Below are 7,733 nucleotides of genomic sequence, written 5' to 3' on the forward strand. Positions count from 1 at the left end.
GCATATTATGAATAATTTTTAGTTTAATATTTTTCTCTCACGTACACCAGCTTACTAATATATAAAATACATCGTCTGAAAAGCATGGTCTCAAAAGGAATGATAAACATGGTCTCAAAAGCATAAGCTTATATGTACATATATATAACACACTTAAACTTAAATTTTATCCACACTTTGTCGATATAAAAGTTGTGGAATTCTATGGAGAAAGAAAAATAAAATATTATTATGAAAGTAAAAAATGTACAACTTATAACGATATATTTTTTGAGGCTATAAATTACGAATAGGTATGTAGACTCACGAGGACGAATGGACGTATAAATTTTTAATTTTTTAAAATAGGAAACATGAAAAAATCGAAGTGAACATAAAAAGTAAGTGTCATAAAAAGTGCAAATCTGTGTCCGGAGAGATAAAGGAAAAATAATTTACAAAATAACACGAGTTTCGAGAGAGTGACATTAAAGTATTATTCAAAATGACATAAAAATTGAATGACTCGATTAAAAAATTCCCTGCGGTATATGGTCCATCTGGAAACAAACAATAGCAAGAATAAGTATAAAATTACTCCATAAGCACCTACTTGTAGGCTCTCATCAAAAGTATGTTTTTTAACTTATGTATTCTACGAGGGTCCTAGAGTTGGCAAAATCCCTGCCTTTGGCAAAATCATGATCAATTCTTATAGAAACTCATTGTATAAGATACCCCACTCACATGTCTCCACATGAACGATTTAGATCAAACAATTTGTAAGAATACAAAGTGGGTCATATCAATAGTGTTACTAGGATAAGGCACCCAACCTTATCCCTATATTATAGACCCTTTAGGTTATTACTTGAACATTATCCTTTGGTATGTAAACCATATATTGTTCAGGATTACATTAATAACATTTGATTTTTCATACCATAGATAATATTAAATTAAATTAAAATAATCCAAATTATTATTAAAAATTAAATAATTAATTACGAGGTTTTAGGGCATAAATTTCAATATGTATCACAATTTGAAACAAATGCCACATGTATTGGGATACATCCCCATTTGATTGGTGCGGACGCGTAGACCATGATATTATACACGCTCCTTTCCCTCCACGGCTTTCGACAGTGTGAGCTTATACAAGCCTGTAGTGAAGCTTGGGGTACATATCTGAGCTAGCCTAGTCGTTCCATGTTCACGTGCATGAGTCATGTATAGAAAAGTATTACACAGACAACCCTACATGGACTGGAAAGTAGAGACGAGGGAAAAGTTGCATGAAAAGGTAGGTCCCACTATGATTGCATCTGATTATATTTTCCGACACCAACAGTTGGTTTACTTCGTAAATTTAAATACTCAAGGCTTGTGCCTGTGGTTCTACACGTGTCATATATACTGATATGTGTGAATTATCCGTGGAACGGTATGCTTATAATATGTTTATATTATGTTATAATATGTGAATTGTATGATAATAATTATGATATGATGTGTTTAAGGATATGTTTGAGATAAGATACGAGAAGGATGCACAAAACGAAAGGTAACGATAGGAGTAAGATACGTTCATGAAACGGTAAGGTTAGGCTACATACCGGAGTTATGGATAGGGGAGATTGATGAAAGAATATGGTTAGGATATGGGTAGAAAGAGATAAGTTTGCGATAGATTGATAGAACGATAGCGTTAGGATACATTCTTGTGATGATATGACTAAGGTACGTTCACATAACGATATGACTATGATTAGTATAAGAACGTTAAGGCTATGATAAGTTAGGGAACGATATGACCACGAAGTGTTTATGATATGACATGTTTACGATACGATATATTGTGATGTGATGTGTTATGTTTAGATTGTTTTGTGTGACCATTGAGGTAATTGTTGTATGAATTGCACGTTATGAAATGACATGTTAAAGCATGGAGCGTTATGTTATGTTTTCTAAATTGTATGTATACAACATGTTATGAATGACATGATATCATGATAAATGAAATGAAAGATGATACGTAGACTAAATAATGAGAAATTACATGTTAAGCATTATGTGTGCTAGCGGGATTATATTCATTAATGATAAAAGTAGAAATATTTGGGACCTCATGCATTATGTGTGCTCATGCATTTGGGGGATACCTCTATTCCATCACGAGGGTACGGACGCGTACATCCAATGGCAGGACAATGATCGTTATGTTTTGCATAGCGCTGTCGTGATGGTTACTAGTTCTAACGGGTGTCTGGCTTAAGGAGCTCCCCGAGTATGCTCGCCCGACAAGGAAAGTGGCCCAGTGGTGCGCAAACTAACTGGTGAGCCCATACTCATATGTATAGGTTGTGTGTAGAGTATATGGTACACGTCCAAATTACCCCAATAGTGGGGTCACTTACTGAGTATTCTTTAAATACTCAAGTCATGTGCTACTACATTTTTCAGGTTAGACTTAGGCTAGAATAGGCTGTTTTTAACTTAGACGTTTATTTATTTTATTTAGTCTTTTCTTGTGTCGTGTTAAAGATGTTTTCGAAACACGTAAGTCCTGTTAGGATCGATACCAGTTGTTAGCTCTGATACCAGGATCGCTCAACAATGCACACACTCGATCAAGATCATATGTTTTTATTATTGGAGGTAGTCACTCCCTGTGCCATTGTTTCAATTTACTAAATATACCTTCCAAAGATTCAAACCTGCAACCTATAATCTAATAAATATATGAATATCAAATCCTATCCAAATATCTTCCAAATATATCTGTACCAGATCTCGGCATCAGGCTCTATATCACAACAAGTTCATGGCCGTGTTTTAAGATAAAGGTTATGTTTTATGGAATTTAAATGAAGTCTTCCGCAATCAATGTTTAAATTATATATCCTATTAGAACTAATTAGTTTGAAGATATAATATAAGTTTTAAAATTTTGAAAATCAAATTTGATCAGAATGGAACCTTTTAACCTAAAAAAAAAGATAACGAACATTTTTATTCATAAAATTATTTATTGAAATTGAATGAAAGTTAAAGTGCATCATTTCCAATGATACATTAACTTGAATATATTGAGAGACCCAAAATACAAGTAAATACCTTCCTCTCGACCTGCCCAAATGCAATTATTATCATCACATTGATCATTAAACCAATACCCTTTTACTGGCCAAAAAACATCTCCACTAACTTGTCCATAGTTGCTGCTAAAATGGCACCAAAACAACGTAGAAGTCCAAAAATTTTCTTTAAAACTCCAGTTATAATTATCTCCGGTGCGGAGTACGTGCTCGCCCAGATCGTCATTTGCCGACTTGCAATGAACAATTAAAGTTGAAGTAGTCATCCCATTTAAAATAGTCACTTTCCAACGAGAGAACGGTAATTGTAACTTAGATTCTGCCAAACAAAACTTCATCATATTGTTCGATGCCAAGACAACCAACACCATTAAACAGAATATGCTTAGAGTCTTCATTTTCTTCTCAAAGATAGTTCAACCTTTTTTTACAAACATAATTGGATTCTATCTCTTATATATACATAAATACAGCCAAAATGAGTGGTACATAGTTATATTTAAACGGAATTAGTTAAAAGTGTTGTGTAAATTTTGGTTATTACAACATATAGTCCATAGCAGGGTGGGACGGTCACCTTAACTTTCTTAATTTTATCACTACTCCTTCCCTGTTAGCTTTTGTAACTCATTTTTTATTTTATTAATTCCTTTTAGGTAAAGTTTAAAGCTTGACCCTTCATTATTTAGAATCGTGTTCACTTTTAAAATGAAAAAGAAATTAAGAAAATAATGATAAAAGATGGTTAAATGTTTTAAAATAAAGTTTTTGGCCTCGAATATTGTGTCACGGCTAAAATTATATTTTATTTAAATACCTGTATAACCAAAATATTATTATATAATTTTATTTAAATACCTATATAACCAAAATATTATTATATAATTTTATTTAAATACCTATATAACCAAAATATTATTATAGTCATTATATAGATTTATTGATAAAAATTTTAAAAATATGTTTCTTTGAGAATTAGGAATTTTAAAACTTACCTAAAAGAAAAGTTTTGTTTTAGATATTTTTAAAATTTGCGAGATTAATGTTAAAATCACTTACGGCTTCTAAATCTTGAACAACATGCATTGGTTGATAAAACTAAAATCCCATGAGTCCAGTCGTCTGAGCTTGGCTTCGGGCGAATCAGCATGTGTATGTTCCATTATAATTGGATTCATCTTTTATTACTTTACTAATTGTACTTCCTTTTATATATATTTTAAATTTCTCATACCTCAATATTTTATACTATTTTTAAACTATTCATTCACTTTATACTATTTTTAAATACATATGTTATAATATGAATGAGTTTCTTTTCAAATTTTAATAAATTTTACATGCATTTAGGTTATTTTAAAACAAAAGTATATAATGTTCAATATTCATAGAATATACATATATTTGAAAGTATATAATACTCTGTGTTCATCTTTCCTCTCCATAAAATGATTCGTCCTCAAATCAGGAAAGTTATTACCTACATGAAAAAGAGTCAAGTCATTAACATTGAAAATAGAACATACTGAAAATTCTCCGAGAAGATCAATTTTATAGTCATTGTTATTAATTCTTTTAAGAACTTGATAAGGGCCATCCCCCTTTAATGTAACTTGGTCTTTCTTTGAGATGTGAATCGCTCTTTGTGAAAATGTATCCAAAGCCAATCACAGGTCGCAAAATAATTTTCTTCCGTTCTTTGTTAATTCCTAAAGCAGCCCTTCACCTCTTTGTGTACTACATTGATCAAATTTATCTTACTTGTGGCTGGTTCACTCACAAAAAATATTAGAAGGAATAGGAAACAAATCAAGGAGCGTTAGTGAAATAAATTCATAAACAACTTGAAAAGGAGAACAATGAGTGGTACTATGAATTTCTCTCTCTACAAATGACAAACTTTCGTCTCAAAACTTAATATTCTTAGAAATAATATCCCATCAATCGATTAGTCTGAGGATGACATGTAGTTGAAAACAACATGGTACCCAACTTACCCTACAATACATTCCAAAAGTGATTTAAAAGTTTAACATCCCTATCTCTAACAATTATTCTTGGGTCTCCATGTAATATTACTACTTCCTTAAAGAATAAGTACATCCCTATCTCTAACAATTATTCTTGGGTCTCCATGTAATATTACTACTTCCTTAAAGAATAAGTCAGCAACATGCTTTGCATCATCCCTAAACAATTATTCTTGACTACAAAACTTGTGAACATCCTGCTTCATCTTCGGTCAAAAGAAGTGTTCATGCAACCTATTGTAAGTTTTATTAATCTCAAAATGTCCCATTAAGCCATCACCAAATTAGACTAGCTCCAAAGATATACTAACAACCCTTGCTAAACCTATCAAGTAAGTGACTCTATTATTTGCTTGGTTTGATGAATTGTATTGCGTATTATAACGCATACGTGTGTCCCTTGAGCATGTCATAATTTTGATTGTTATGCTATCCAATGTTGTGTTATGCCATGTTTATAAGCTAGACTATAGTGTGACTATACTATGTTATAATAATATGTTATTACGATGATAATCTATGATGTGTTATGACGTGTATATGAAAGATTTGATAAGAATTATGTCTGCATAATTACATTATAAATGGAATGGAGGTTTGACTTGCATTATAAATTTATTTCATTTTTTTTAAGGCATGGGGACCTCATGAATTTTTGTGTGTCATATGCATCGTGATACTTTTCTATTATGATTAGTACAAATGTGTACTTTACAACTTACGACAATCATGTTCGTCACGATGTTACGCAGGTGTTTTCCCTCCATGGTGTCTGAAAGCACATTAGCGAGTCATAGTCCATTGAGACAGGCCTAAGCAGTACATGAGCCCTCAGGTGGGTCCATGTGCTCGTGGTTCGGTAGTGCATAGGAAAGTACTATACATCCAACCTTGTCGGAACTGGAAAGCTACCTAAGGCAATGCCATTAGAACCTATCATGTCACATGTGTTTGTATTTCTAGACACCAAATGTGTAGTCACTTACTACGTATTTCTTTAACTACTTAAACCACGTAATACTCTTATTTTTTAGGTAAAGGTTACGCACCAAGGTACGGATGACGACGCCATGACGAAAGCCATGGAACTAGAGGTAGGGTAGACACAATTTATGTCTATTTAGTAGTCCTTAGATTTGTTCGCGTCAATGTTTTTATTTTTCATTATTTTATCTAAACTTCACAAGATTTATTTTTCGCATTATTGTTTTAAAGATTTTATTAGGAACGTGGGAGCACGTCACACCTTTTATGAAATATTTTATATGAATATTTTGCGTACACATTAATCATGTCATGTATGTAGTAACAACTTTATTGTAATATATAAATGATCATGTCTATCTCCATTTTCCACAGAATTGGTGCTAAAAATTTCTAAAATTCTTCCGATTGGACATAATTTCCCATCAAAATTAGGTTAATATCGAAATCGAGAAAAACACAGACAAATAAAGGTCAAACAAATGCAAAAAGAAGTATCACTCGTTGGTTATGGACCAACATATGCACAAAGGGGTCGCATGCACAAATATCATGTACGACAACATACGCGCAGAGGCGGTCGGATGTGCAAAGGTGGTATGAATCTCAAATTGGGTCGGCGCATAGGGTGCGGGTCACGATTTGAGTCAGACAGAAACAATCAAGTCTGAAATTTGTAACATATGTGTCTACTAGATGCTTGACGCTCTACCTTTCTCTTTTCGCAAACCGTCACCCAAAAGTATGACACATGTTTGTCGTCAATGCCTTACCCAAACAATTTTAAGATTAAGAAACTAAAATTGTAAAGTTTTAAAGTCGGTAGGACTCAAACCCAGTCTCAAACCCACAATCATTTGATTAGAAGTCAAATGCCTTATCCATTAGGCCATGGACACTCTTCATTATATGAGCAATCGTATGCAAATTGAATTTTCAAGAGTTTATTATAAGATCTGTCCCAAACGTGGAGCCCATTGATTATGGGATACCCACTTGATATGTAAATCAAATAGGCCAAAGAATGATCCATGGTCAAAAGAAACCATTGTAAGTTAAATTTCCATCAATTTTGTTACAAATGTCTTTATTTGGGTTAGAAAAAATAAATACCAAAATGAAGTTGAAGGTTATGGAATCTAAGCTAGGGTAATTGTATTCTTCTTTAAACGGTAGCACTTAGGCTAGGTATTATTTGGTTGGTTTAAAGTTGATATTATTTTGTTTCCACTATTTCACAAATTGATTACTTTTAATATAAATTATTTTTATGAACTTTTGAATCCATGTCAATAACTAGAAACTAAGCAAACCCTTAAATGTCTTAGCACATAGACCATACGTTCCACCTCAGATTGTATAATTGAAAAAGTTGTATTAAACAACAAAGCAATGACTTTAGGCATACATCATCAGTAGGCATTTCATTTCTTCTATTATGATTTACATAGTCTTGTTATACAATTTCTACGGCATATTATGAATAATTTTTAGTTTAATATTTTTCTCTCATGTAGACCAATTTACTAATATGTAAAATAAATCATACGAGACTAATAATACTAAAGGATGAAGAAGATAATAAACGTGGTCCCAAAAGCATAAGCTTATATGTACATATATACAACAAACTTAA

At 32.2% G+C, this 7,733-nt stretch overlaps 1 long non-coding RNA gene across 1 annotated transcript; it reads left to right on the top strand.

The window, feature by feature from the left end:
- The first annotated feature begins 5,871 nt into the window (after positions 1-5,871).
- On the top strand, positions 5,872-6,709 carry LOC111438702. Its single transcript, XR_002709717.1, has 3 exons — positions 5,872-6,062; positions 6,148-6,207; positions 6,533-6,709. It is a non-coding gene; the product is annotated as an uncharacterized LOC111438702 (long non-coding RNA).
- Positions 6,710-7,733: the final 1,024 nt, after the last annotated feature.

The sequence above is a fragment of the Cucurbita moschata genome, unplaced genomic scaffold, assembly GCF_002738365.1.
Source record: "Cucurbita moschata cultivar Rifu unplaced genomic scaffold, Cmos_1.0 Cmo_Scf00081, whole genome shotgun sequence".
NCBI classification, from domain to species: domain Eukaryota; kingdom Viridiplantae; phylum Streptophyta; class Magnoliopsida; order Cucurbitales; family Cucurbitaceae; genus Cucurbita; species Cucurbita moschata.